Source organism: Malurus melanocephalus, unplaced genomic scaffold, assembly GCF_030028575.1.
Source record: "Malurus melanocephalus ecotype Western Australia unplaced genomic scaffold, MMel_1.1 scaffold_31, whole genome shotgun sequence".
In the NCBI taxonomy this organism is placed as follows: domain Eukaryota; kingdom Metazoa; phylum Chordata; class Aves; order Passeriformes; family Maluridae; genus Malurus; species Malurus melanocephalus.
This window is the reverse complement of record NW_026623263.1, coordinates 312,231-326,748: the sequence shown is the minus strand read 5'-3', so window position 1 is coordinate 326,748 and position 14,518 is coordinate 312,231.

Sequence of the window (14,518 nt, the reverse complement as noted above, 5' to 3'; positions counted from 1 at the left end):
CAGTGCAGCACRCATTGCAGTCAATACAATCCTTTCTCTTAGAGACAAAGCTAAGATTATGGTAACTTCATTAATCAAGAAAAAAATGAAGTGTTTCCCTTAGATATTTCCTTACATCCTTAAAAAAAAAGGAGAAAAAGTGATACAGAAATGAAAATGTACCTATAGCATTAAAAATGCCATTGAGATTCGATTATTTACCTCTATGTCTTGAGCCTGAGATACAGTGCTTTTCTCAGAGCAATATGAAGCAGTGAAACAGGTGCAATAATCAACAATAAAATGATCAGCTTCAAATCAAGTAGTTCTCCATTGGTCTAAAATGTACACAAATGCACACCCAGGTACAGATTCATATTTCCTAGTGGCTAATTTTATAACTTTCATACCTAGATTTTTTGATGGATAGGTTTAGGCCTGTCATATTTACAGGAGACCTGAGCTGAAAGATGAAGATTCTTCTCTCAGCAGCCACTGATTCTGTCACACTGGGAATGAGATCTCAGTTTTTTTGCTTGGAGCATCCTGTCTTAATATGGGCCTGAAGAGGCTCAAAGGATTCAGGAAAGAACAAGCAAAACTGAAGAGGAGAGCAGGAAGTCATAAAGAAGAGAAAAACACAAAAGCAAAAGGAACATGGAAAATCTCCCCTCTCTTGATTACAAAGCAGTAAATCCAGGAAAAGTGATTATTTTCATGGATTTATGCTAAACATGCTCCAGGTAGGCAGAAGGACATGTGTTCTGGGGTGCYCACAGCAAAATAACTTTTTTTTGACCTTTGGACCATTGATATTTTGATCCGAGACAGAAAGCATTCATTCTCCTATAAACTCATCTTGACTTGTTTCTGTAATTCTGTGTAGAGATTCTTTAACCAAAGTGTACTTTAACATCCAGGTAGGAAAGGGGAACTTTATGGTGGTCAGCCTGGTAACCATTATGGTTAGTACAACCACTGTTGGGACCTGGGACAAGAGCAGTAATAGCCTCTGTTTCCTCAGAGGATATTTTTCTTCTACCACTGTTYACCTCATGTTGTGACCTGATGGGAATCATGGTTGCCTTGGAGTTTAAYGAGTGCTTCAGCTTCTTTCCTTTATTTTTCCATTATTGAGTCCGTCCATGGAGTTATGTGTCCGTCACTTTTATATCTAGGTACTTGCTGGGCTCAGAGCTGGATTTGACACCATCTCAGAAGCTTTACCACAAAGCCTTCAGACTCCTATGATCTGCATTTGTCCTGTTTCCAGGCTGTACACTGTAGGCAGGCAAAGGTAACACATGACACAGAAGTTCTACATTATTTAGAAAATACACAGATTCTGTAGTACAGTGAAATGTACTGGCTCAGGACTATAAAACTTCTGATCTTGTTTAATGGAAAACATTACACTGAATTTGACCCTTTAACTGAATACAATGATGTTGTAATAGCATGTATTTCTCATTTGTGTTGCTCAAGGAAATCCTGCTCTTTGTGATATTAGGTTTTATCTGTGCCATCAGTCTCTAGCAGAAAGACATACAGAAGCTCTCCTTGGGCTGCAAATCCTTTTCTATTATTATTAATGATGCACATAACCATATTTGTAGTCATTATTTTCATAATTCATCTATTCATTTTTCTGGAACTTGAGAAAAATGTAGTTTTTGTGTCTTATTTACTGAACTGTGGTTCAAACCATAATGGAATAGAAAATCACTGTCAGGTCACAGATAATATGCCGTCTGATCTTATACTAAGTTGTTGGGCCAAATATTCTGGTATGAGTCATCACAGMATAACTTACATGAACAGAGCCTTTCAATGAAGCTTAAAATAAAAAATCCATCCACTCAAATGATCTTTTCCATCTAATTGTGTGACCAAAATACCCATTTCAGAAGTTGTATTACAAGCTTTSGGAATGTGAAAGCACTACAGCAATAAAGCAAACAAACAAATCAAACCAAAATTTTTAAAAGAAGTTCACAGATACCACCAATATCTTACTCTGCTAATTTTTTTTGTGTTTTGTCTGATTCTAAATAATAAATCATTCAGTGTGCAGCAGAATTTTTATCTTCAGGCAATAAAATCTAATGCATGAACTGAGTATTTTCTTTTTTCAGTGCACTGAATATTCTCAGAGACAAGGCAGGGAAATTGCTGTGGGCAGCAGATTGTTGAGACAACCCACAGACCTCACATCCCCTCCAAAGGTGGAGATATTACCTGACCAGATTTGTACCACAAACGCGATGACAGAACCAAAATTTTGATAAATGTTAGAGGCAGTTCTAGTCATTGGACAAGATAAAGCATGGCTTTACATGCCAGCATGGGATATTATACGACCTGTCTCTGCTATAACATTTTCCACCCTTGTCGCTGTTGGCCAGACAGCCGACACAAAATAACAGACACAAAGACACACATATACACACACAAAAAGTAACSCCTTTATTCTGGGACAGGCCTCTTTTATCCACTTTAGCAACCAGTGCATACATTTGTGTCAAACATACATTGRTYAGTGARGCTGTCACTTTCTACTCATCAGCRTAGGATTGGTAGGTTTGCAAAAGCTRYAGTATTAGTAATGTTTATAATTGTAAGCCACCTGCATTATCAATTCTACATTCCAATCTTCTTTTTCTCAAGACAGCCAAGGACGTGGMRTTTTATTCCCATGCAAGCTGTTAACACTCCCTACACACCRTGCCTTGAAATCATGTGGATTGTAGYTATGAYTACTATGCCRTGTAATCATGGCATAGTCATGACTATTGCCATTATCAGGCACTGACAGGTAAACATAACATGAATGCTGTGACTGGACTGCCAGTGACTTGGTGAGGCAAGAACCTCACAGCAACTTGACATATAGGCATACAGACAAGTATGAGAGCAGCATAGGTATGTTAAAAACCTTCCTGAATTCTACCCTTTATAGCATACTATAAAAGCTTAAAAAAAMCCCCAGTATTCCCAGGACCTTTTGGAAAGATCAGCAATAATTGCAATAGTYACAGATACACCCACAGACTGTCTAACACTTGTCAGCAATAAAASTTCTGGACTGAGAAGGTAAGAACTGAAACTCTGCCATTTTTATGCTTCAAAAAAACCCACCTTTCACTTCACTGTGCATCAGCACAGGCCTGGCCGCATCCAAGCACTCAGAAATACATTGCCAGCACTCAATCACTGTTTGGAAAACAGGCAGCTTTGGGAAAGAAAAGATGGGAAAACTTTTGCACAATGTTTGGGAATACTTGGCATGCAGAAAACCCCTGCTGGCTTCCTGCTGCTCTGCCTGGGAGCCAGAGCACAGAACTGCAGATTCAAATGTGTTAATTTTGCTGCTGCTCTGAGTGTTTTTCATCATCCTTGTCCAAAGCAAGAGAAAGACAGGAGGGACCTTTTACTGCTCCCTTTGAAACCTGCAGCTGGTTTTCCTTCAATGGCAAACTGTCAGAACCTGTGCTTGACTAAATTATTTTATGTTTCTGCAGCAGACTGTGTTTCCCTAAAAGTTCTGATCTGAGCCATAGATTCCAGCCATAATCCCATGACTCCATACGAATAGATTTTGGTCTTGGAGCTGGCACCCCATGCAGATACGCTCTTTCACTTAGCATCACCCTGCACAGAGAACTCTGGATGTAGATGGCAATGCCCCCACATTGTCTGCGGGGCTGTGCCTTCTCCTGAAGTCATATCTCAGCCTGTTTTGATTTTCACTTTCACACTTGCATTCACAGTGTGGCACCAGCACTAGCTGCACTAGAACCTTGTCAGGTCAGGGCAGGAGGGATCATCAGGGTGGGCTATATTCCTTGCTGACCCCTTGGTTCTGATMCTGCAGCAAAGTGTTTCCTTGCAGGAAAAGTCATAAATTATGTCCTTAGTGTAAATTCCCTGCTCTGACTCTGGTGCCACAGGTTGTTAGAGAGATGTGACCCTTGAACTGCATGCTGTAAGGAGGGAAAAGATTCTCACACCCCAAATGAGCTTTGTCCTCAGGCAGAAAGGACATATTTTGTTAGCTGGAAACATAAGTTTCAGTCTCGAACACGGTGCTCACTCTGGCTGTAAGCACAAGCTRGTTCACACTTATATGCAAGGTGTGTGCATGCTGCTGTGGTCCCTCCTCTTTTGTGGCAGGATGGATCAAGGAAAAAGCTGTAAAGAAGAAAGTCTTTACAACATCCACCACCAATTTTTCAAAGTAACAGTTTGGACCTGATTTCTCTCTCACTGCCATGGGCAAATAAGATGGGAGCGCTAGGAAATGGTTGTACTTCATTTTTAAGCTCAAAAGTATAAGTGGAGTACAGCATGGAAATGAAAAATAACATATGATTTTTGCCGCCATTTTTTGGCATCAGGGAGGTCAAATTTGAACAGCCACAAARAAACATTTACATAACAACAAAATGTGCTGCTTCTATGTAAGGAGAAGCATACTGTAAAAGGGATCTATATTCCAGAGCTGAAGTGGCATCAATTTTTCTGGTGATAACAATACWCAAGCAAAGAAACCACAGGGCTGTGAGGGCACTTCTGAAATAGGCATTTCTGTTTAAGGCATTCAGACAAAATGAGAAATGAGACTGCTGGAGCTATTGCACATATGAACAAGATACAAAGCGGTAGAATTTGCAAGATGCTTTCGTGCACAGAGCTAAAAAGCACAATCAAGAAGCAGGAGGCTCTAGTAGATGTTTTCAAAATACATGTCATATTTAGTGCTCTCTATCAGGATGTGATAAACTGTTTGTATCGACAGATTCACATACTGTAAAACAATAAGCAAAAGACTGGACTGCAAAGCAGATCATCACTCCTGGTTCTCTAAGCATTCAGTGACCTCTGTTTTGACCATATTTTTGCTGTTCGTCCTTCTAAAGAGCTTGTGGCAATAGAGCAAGTATCAGAGCAGGAGGAAAGAAATATTGCTRAAGAAGAAGTTCAACTGCATCAATTCTTGCTCGAAGCAGAGCAGGTGTTAGCCATCTGCAGCCTGGACATTTCCTGCACCTTTATCTTTCTCTCTTAACATCAAGCAACTTGCACTGTTATTTAGTGTCCTTGCACCCTTCTGCAGCCTATGGTTCCATGTTGTGCCTCTGATTGTTTAAAGCAAATAGAACATATGTACATTTTCTCTCAGCCTTTTCCTATAATTAAAAAATACCAGATTGCAAGCCAATTTTATTTTGCTTTTTATCCAACTTTCATTCARCTTTACAGACAATTGTTAAACCTCACAAACCTCATACAAGAAAATGTGTCTGTGCTTTTTGTCAAGATGAAAACACAGAGTTAAATGACCAGATGAAAAACATAACAGAAAATTAATGGCAGCACCAAGAATGAAACAAAAATTAAAAACTCCTTTCTCAGCAATCTTGTATCAGCCATTTTACCACAAAGTCTTYGTCAGTGTCCTCAAATTCAATGCAYAGAAGGATGCTCTACTATTAATAATATTTTTCCATGCARATGGGAATATAATTTTTCATTGTAGATTCTTCCCTGTCTGTAACAACTGTCTCTAAAATCCTGAAGTGATTCCCCAGTGTTTTGTGCTTTGAAAGCAATATCTTCAACAAATTTTACCTTATGATCAAGAATAATTTAGTATTTTTATTTCATGTAATGTCTTGGGAAAACCAGAAAAGATGACCCTCTTCCTAAGGGAAGTCTAGTGAGGACTGTAGTTTTCTTAAATTATTGCCATGTAAGTTGAACACTAGGGGTCATATTTAGATAACCACTGACATACTGCAGAGCACATCCAGGAGAAAAACAGCTGCTCATTCATCGATGACCCATGAATGTTAAACAATTTGCAGAGGAACAGAAGTGATTTTTGCAATTTCTGTGCTCTTTGCTGTGAAGTGCTAGGTTGACTCCTGTATTTCTGTAGTTTTGACACGCTTTGGGAAACAAAATGGGAAGGCTTCCAACATACTCACAGCATCAGATGAGTTTTATCTTTCTTTCTAATGGGGATTGCCCCTGTGTAGTTATTTCAGTCTTGTGCTTTTGTATGTTCAGTACCATAATAGTTCCAGTTCAGAAAAAGGGGGACACAAAATTTTTGTTGTTGAGACAAAGTGCTCTGGAGAAAGCCACAAAGTTCTTTTAGGAGTCAGATTCAGAGTCAGCAACACCAGTGTTTKCATCAGTTTTACTAAGCTTTTGTATACTTACCCATTTCCTGTAGTGAACTTTCTCCACATATAAGCCCCACACAGAGTAGAACTGGCTCCAAGCGAAGTACCTTGATGTTCTTTTTCCACTGTTCTTTTTCCACTGTTCTTTTTCCACTGTTCTTACAGTAGCAGGAAGAGGCCGCAGGGAGATACATGCACTGTGGAAGTGCAGCTCTACCAGTGTTGAGACATGGATGTGTTCCTCTACATCAAGCAAGAAATGAGAGAGGTGACCTGGTGGGTATCTTTGCATTCCCACTGCCCCAGCTGTGCTATGGCTCCCTGATGGCTGCAGAAGACTTGTTTGCTCATGAAGTTATGAGTTGTTGTAATTTTGGGTAGGTCTCAACTTGCGGAGTTGTGCTTCTGCAGTTCYGTGCAGTGAAAATCAGGTGTAGAATACAAGTATCAGCTTAGGCCTAACACATTTCTGCCCACATGGCTTGCTTGTTTCCTGTGTTGTAATTTCCACTACAGAGCTGTCCAGTCACCTTAAAAGTCCTAAATACTGGAGTTTCCGGCTTTTCATTTAAAAGACTATTTCACAGTTTGAAATGTCTTGCTGTCACAGCAGTTTTCCTGACATCCATCCTAAAATTTCCCTCTCTTAATTTCATCTCACTATTCCTAATTAAACTCCCATGTGAAAAATTCCTTTCCACAGCTAGAGCCAGATTATGGCTGATCTTTTGTGCACATGCAAGCTGAAGAAGAAACAGAGAACCCAAATTTACCCAAATTACCCTTTTCCTGTGAGGTAAATGCAAAACTAACATCAAAGGAGTCTCTAAAGAATACTCTTTCAAATTTGAAGTGATGAACATGTTAATATATACAGTTTGTACTCAGATGCTGTAGAACATGTGAAACAGAACTGAAAATAAATAACCAGTCCAAGACAAATAGAAGGCCTAAAGGCTTTGTAAGAACCTTTACTGCTCTTTCCTGCTAAATGTATCATGCCACAAATACGTCTTTCAATCTTTCTTTGAAAATGTATTGCCACAGTTAAATAGTGCCACTGTTTTGTGGAGTTTCTCATGCAACTCTGACCAGTACAAAAACTTTCTGAAGGGATTAACAAGATACTCCAAAGCCTTATTGCTTGTAATTTAGCAGTAAGATGTTATCCCTTGAAGCAAGGATTTGCACTCAGGCAAGGTGGTAAGAAATCTTGGATTCATAGATTTGACTAAAACACATCAGCACTTCGCACAATAATAAGAGATTACTCATTTACATTTCTAGTGCACAGCGGGTGTTTTGTTACATGTATCACAGAYCCTGAACCTCAACAATGAGTGGAATAACTGATGAAATATTTCAACCTCTAAATACTGTGCAGGAAATCAAAAAGTTCTATTCATATAGAAATTTAGCTGTATAGACACATTTTGTTAAAACACATAGTTTTTCCATGAAGTATGCCATTTGGAAACCCATGTTATTCCATAGATCATATTTAACTCACATTTAAATGCAGCAAAATAAGAATGGTATCAACAGAGACTAAACTAACGATATCAACAGAGACTAAACTAACATTTCCCAGTCAAAACCCTACGGAAGTAAGAAGAACCTTTAAAAAATTCTCCAATTCAAATGAAATGTTATTTAAAATATCCTTGTTTTCTTCAAGATCTCTGGAAAGAGTTCAGTGTGTCTTGACAAATGGATTGATTATAAAAAGCACAYCAAATACCAGCTATTGAGCCTTAGGTCTAATAATTAGGATACCAGAAATTATGTTATTTTTATTCTTTGTCGCTGTTTGGGACAGGGAAGGTTCACACAACTGATTGCCGAAACACAGCATTTCCTACGTCATGCATGGCTGGATTTGCGTTTAGTTTCCAATGCTAAGGTGTCCAAAAGARTGCTGGTTAACTGTCCTCCTCCCCTAGTTCATGTCGACAGGGTGGATTTTATCTAGGGACAGTCAGTAACGTGATGCTGACCCTGATTTCAGGGTGGATGAGGCACAGGTCCAGATCATGGCCAGTAGGAAGGGTACTTCTGTGGATTTCAGGTGAAAAGCCTGCTCTCTGCTCTGCCAATTGGAAAGGGCCTTGTCTGGAGAAAAGCTAAGCAGGCAGTGAAATGATAAAATAAAATCTGCTTTCTTAGAGGGCTACAGAAAGTTTTTGTGCAAAACAGGTATAGTAATTGTGTCATTTTATATTATCATTTTTCTTCCTTGGGTGCAATATGATAAGGGAAGCATGTAAAGGCTGAGGCTGGTAGCTGAAACAGTCCTCTTGTGGGTTTTTACAAAGCATAACTGGTAGTATTTTCACACTGATAGGTTTTAAACAATTTGTTGCAGGCTATCATTGTGACCCAGTTCAAATCACAAGTAACGCCCTGTTGATTCTGGAATATTTAATCTCARAAAGGGGAAAGTTTTACAGACTGTTGATGTTTTGTGTCTTGCTACGTCTCAGCCTCAAAAGCAGACTTTTAGCAGTAGAATCCCACCCCATACTACACAGACCATTATTTTATTGAGCATTTATGGTTTTTTTAGTTTAATCCGTTCCTATAATAAGATAAAGCTAAAAGATGAGCATAAATACTAAGCTACAGAGTTTCCATTCAGTAGCAATAAAGGATTATTTTTATCAAATGTGTGACTTCRGGACAAAATAAACAATTGATGCACTAAAGTAAGGTAGATGGGGTAACTCATGAGAGGCAGGTCAGAGGCTGGAATATTTAGCATGGGACTCTTATACAGATCACCTCTACTTGACATATTTTAGTATTCTGATAGGAAATCATATAAACAGAAAACACAGTGCATTAAACATTGAACGTAACGTTCCAAATCACAAGGTGGATACCTTCTAAAAGCTGGTGAGAAAAGCTTGCATTAGCTTGGGAGCAGCTTATGCAAAACACTGAAGCATGGATATTTGCTGTGACAATAATGAGTGACTCATCTTTGGAGTACTAGCTTCACTTTTTCACTCTTCAAATCTGTTTCCCTGCTTGGGAATAGAAGAGGCCCTACAAAGCACAGGGCTGAACATCCTCACTTCTTCTTTTTAATGAGGATTGGTGAATTCGGCACCTTGCAAGAACTGGGTTATGTTTGAGGAACTACAGTGCCCTGCTTTGTTTTATTTTTCTGTAAAGCTGAGAAAATATTCCCTCATTGTGGCTGGAGAATTATTTACACACTGAAAGTCAAATTTTTGATACTATCAGAACTATTTATCTAGGGTTTTATCCAAAACACATAAATAAAATCTACTGATTCATTAGGGAATACCCCACAAGTACATCTAGACCAAATGTWATTGTTCTGCTGTAGCAAACAAGGACATAAAAGTAGGAAGTCCTTTTCTATGGGTTGTCCCGAGACACATAGCAGCAAACCAGCAAGACAKCTCAAGAAAGGCAGAACTAAAGACCACTGGACTTGAGCCTTGCCTCAGGGGAAGGGAGAGTGGGAGTCCTTGGCTGTCCCAGGAGCTCTCTTTGATGTAGATGCGGGGCTGTCAATCCAGAAACTCTGCAGGACTGCAAGGTGTCCTTGGGATGAGGGGCTAAAATGCCACCTCTCCCCTTTCTTCCTCATGCACCTTTTGGAGGCTGGTTGATTCATGAATTGGTGGCTTCATGACATGACACTTGGGTGGCAGAATCTACTCAAGATGTTGCAGCCTTGATTTCSTACCCTAGATCTGTCTGTGTGGCAGTGCTGCAATTTCTAAGTGACTTGGCAAACAGAGACTACTCCTTTACTTTGGAATGGATGTATCATTGTGATTCAAAATTCACAAAGATGTGACTTTTAACCCACACAGTCTCTGCACCTCAGCACTTCCTGCCCAAAGCACTGCAGGTCTGTCCTAGCTTTTCAATCCCCCTGTCACCAGTGGCTCATTCCTGCTCCACTGMAGCCCAGCTGGAAGAACCATTTCTAGCACTGGGGAGCTTGCTAGGGAGGTCCCAGACATAATGCAGGTTCTCTCATGCTCCTCCTCACATTCCAAGAGGCCCCAGGGCACAGAGACATTTTAGGGCCAGATGAAGAGGGAAGTGAGACACCCATGAGAAAAATGAGGGCTCTTGTAGATTCAATTTCTCCTTTGAACTGTGATCAGCTCCTCGGAAGCTTCGTAAGACAATTAGAGCTTATCTCTAGTTATCTCCCTAGAGATGTGTTCACACTGCCTAATTTTAGATGTCTAATTTATGCACTGTGAACAGTCTTCTGAAAGCTCTGTCTCTCTCTCTCCCCATTACCTCTGTGGGAGCTTAGTCATCCAGGCTCTCTCCAGGCTCTTCTGCATTTTCTTCTACTGCTACAAGTCCAAAGTGGTCCAAAATATTGAGACTGTACATTTGCACAAGCTCCACTGAATTCCAGCAACAGGAGCTGCTAGTCAGCGCAGGCAGCAAAACTCCTCCAGCATTTCTTCTCCTGATGGACCAGCCCCTGCTGGGGGAGATGACTGGGGCATGAGTAGGTGTTCCCTTCAGCGAGCATTGCTATGTGTTTGTATCCATGYGTTCTTTGTGATACTCACCTGAAGAGACCCTTTTGATGTGAGCAGTCATGGTCTTCCTGTCTTCCAAGGGAATGGCAAAGGGACCCAAGAGGCTAGGACTGTTACATTGAAGATACACAGGATGCAATAAAAAGCCTAAAAAATAAGCATTTTTGTCTTTTCCAAGAACAGTGATACTTTTACGAAATGTTTATCTCACACTTTGTTCCTGAATAKGTTGTGATCTGTCTTGCAATTGCAAAGTGCTTAGATCTTATYCTTCAGTGACATTCTGTTGATGTGAAAATGAGATGGAGAGTGGAGACTTAGTAGGTTTTGCTTAGTAGGTTATAGAAGCAAATTGTCATTGATAACACTCAGATGATCTCTGTGTGATTATCTCTTGCTGTGTCTGGTTCAGTGACAGCTGTTGGCAAGAAAGAGAAAAAAGGAATCTATATTTCAAGCAGTCACAGGAGAATTAAAAGAAAAGGAAAGAGAAAAAAAATCTTCAAAATCTGTGAGTCAGTTTTTTATTAGTGTATTAAAGAAGTTYTAGGAGTGTACTGTTCACTAGTCACCATAAAAATGTAAAAATTAACTAATAGGTAGTTCAAGCCCMAATCTTACTGCTCTCAAAACCAATAAATGAAAGGTAAAAAGAATGCTAAGTATTACTGAAATATCTTTCAGATGAATGTGACAATTTTAACTCTGGCTTTAAAAATATCCCATATCATCCAAACCCTCATTTATAAGAATGATATATCTGGTTAATCCCTTTTTTACAGAATGGAATGAAGGCAAACACTGAGCAAACATGAGAAATGCTGAAAAGATTCATGGAATTGAAAACAATAACACTGAAATTCAAGAAAGTATAGATCTGTGGCAAAAAAACAGTTAACGTAATATGCTGTGAAATTATCTGACTTTCCCTTGCTGGGGAGGAGGGATCCTCAAAAACATTGACCCACGGTGGCATTCCCAGAATGCCTGAGCATGTACTACATTCCACCTCCAGCAATGCATGTTAAAGGAGTGGTGYAACCATTGTATGGTGTGGATGCAAGGAACTGGTGTAGTGCGGGCAGCTGACCATCAGAAACTGCCCTCTTCCATCACCCATCCTGCTTAGTGTGGCACAGAGCTCACCAGTGACTGTAGCCACTAGTGAAAAAAAYCACTTTCTTTGAGCATTTTTCTCTTAATTCTGTGCTGAATCACATTAAATGTACGTTTCTGAAAATGACATCCTGTGAAAAGAGATCCAAATAATAAGTTTTTAAAAGAACATATATTTTCCCTCTTTTYCATGTAAAGATCTGCCTGATCTTAACTGCTTCTCCACCCTTGTAAAATGTTTTGATTTTATTCTAACTTAAAGATCAAATTATTTTTTCTTTAGCTACATCAATCCYGCAGATACTCAAGATGGCATTGTAGAAACTGAATTTTGATCTTGCTCTCCTTCACTCAGATTTAGGTTTTGTTCACTCTTTTTCTAAGTTGCCACATGACAGATTTCTCCCATGGAGAATCTGTTTTCCTGGAGTCTGGACAAGAATCAGAGTTACTCTAAACAGCCTTGCCTTTTAGTTCTGTTCTTAGCAGAAACCCCTCATTCCACTCCCAGGACCTTCCCTCACCCACATGTGGGACATTTAAGGCTCCAGTTTTTTTTCCAGTGTGACTCCAGAATTGTTCTTTTTACTTAGAGCAAAGAAAATCAAGATATAACCAGAATCAGGCACTCATTTTCTGATTTGGTTTCATCATGAAAGCATGCATGTAAATCATCTATTTCAGTAAATTCAGCTAACTTTTTCAACATATTCTCATATTCTCTGTCTTAACACTTAGCTATTCTGAAATACTTCGGTGGACTTCAAAGGATTCATGCTGATGTAAGAGATTAGGATCATCTTCACAGTTATGTAGTGCAGGTTGGAACAATCTTGCCATGTATTAGAGACATCTTAATCCACGCTAAAACTTCATGTGTGGAAAATGAGCAGAAGCAATGCTGCAGCTAAGCACAAGAATTATGATACTACCTGTTGCATACAATTGACAACTATTCACAGTATGATCTAGAGARTGCTGGGTCACTCCCACAGTTCGAACAATGATTATGAATTTATTAAGAAAAAAAAAAAAAAAAGAAGAAATGCGCTCCTTGTGTTGTTACTATTTGTTAACCATCTAATTTGGAGCTCCTTGGTCACTTATTGGGCAGCTATAACCTCTGTGGAAAGGATGGCTGCCAGGCAGAGAACATCCAACCTCTCCTTCTTCCTTTATAAGGCAGCTTGAGTTGCCACATTATGCAAGCTAAGCACGTTTACAATGTAGGTGGTTTCCAACAAACATGAGAAAGACAAACCAAGCAGCATGTCTCAGATGGGAAGAACAGGTTTCTCTGAAGGTATCCCCACCATGAGGAATGAATCAGAAGCTCATTTTGGTTTCACTTCTCATTCATCAGTTTATGAACCTACTCATAATCTGTTCAGGCTTCATATTTATGGGATAAAGTGGCTGGCTTATAATCAAATTACATGCAGTGTAAAGGGTATGCATGCAGTCTCTGCCACCCACAAGTTTCTTTGCTGCATGAAAAATGAGTCTTGGAAAAGCCACCCACTATTTATGTGTTAAACTACATAATGGGTGTTCCATTTCATATGCATTAGTACAGACTGGGGAATAAGATGATGGAAAGCAGAGCATGGAAAGGGTCCTGGGGTCATGGKTGATGGCAAGTTGAACATGAGCCACCAGTGCCCTGGCAGCCAGGAGGGCCACCCATGTCCTGGGGGGATCAGGCACAGCATCACCAGCCAGGCAAGGGAGGGGATTGTCCTGCTTTGCTCTGGGCTGTGGTGGCCTCACTTCAAGTGCTGGGGACAGCTTTGGGTGCCAAAATAGCAGAGAGATTTAAAGCCATTGAGGAGTGTCAAAGGAGGGACAGGAGGATGGTGAAGGGCCTTGAGGGGAAACTGGGTGAGGAGCAGCTGAGGTCACTTGGTTTGTTCAGCCTGGAGGAGAYTGAGGGGAGACCTCACTGCAGTTACAACTTCCTCATGAGGGGAAGMGCAGGGGCAAACACTGATTTCYTCTTGGGGTGAACAGTGYATGCTTTTGATGTATGAACAAAAGCAAACAGCCCTGATGAACCAAAGGTGAATGTAGAGCTGAAGAAATCCCAGTGACAAGACTTCTAGTATAGTCTGAAGTTTTTCCTGTAAGTGGGGTTTTTCTCAGTGCTTGAAATCATAACCAAATAMTTTTCTGCAAAACAGTAGCAGTCTCAGCAAGTGTTTTGTTAAAATAAAAGAAGAGCAAGATCTGAAAACAAAAACTATTTAAACTTCTTGAAGAAGAGAGGAAATCTAACAAACCTAAGAGGTTTGCTTTCCTTTTCCCCTAATTATTCTTGGCTAGATATCTTAACAGTCTCTTTTTACTTATTGATAACAGTTTTGCAGTACTATAAATTCATGTGTCAATCCATAACTTCTGCCACATGCAGTCAATTAGTTTACATTCTAACTACTGGCTGTAGTCTGCAATGCATGTAGGAGGCCTAACACAATTATCTACAGTTATGGAGAAGTCTTACAGAAGTCAATAGAAGCACCAAATCAATACGGACTTCAGGAGTACAGTGTGTGCTCACCGTAGAATTTCRTAAGTGTAAAGGAACAAAATAAACCTCAAAATACAAGAAAATGAAGCCACAAACACAAAACAAAGAAACAAACATACCCCACCACCATATCTATTTTCTTTCTTTTCTTTTTTTTT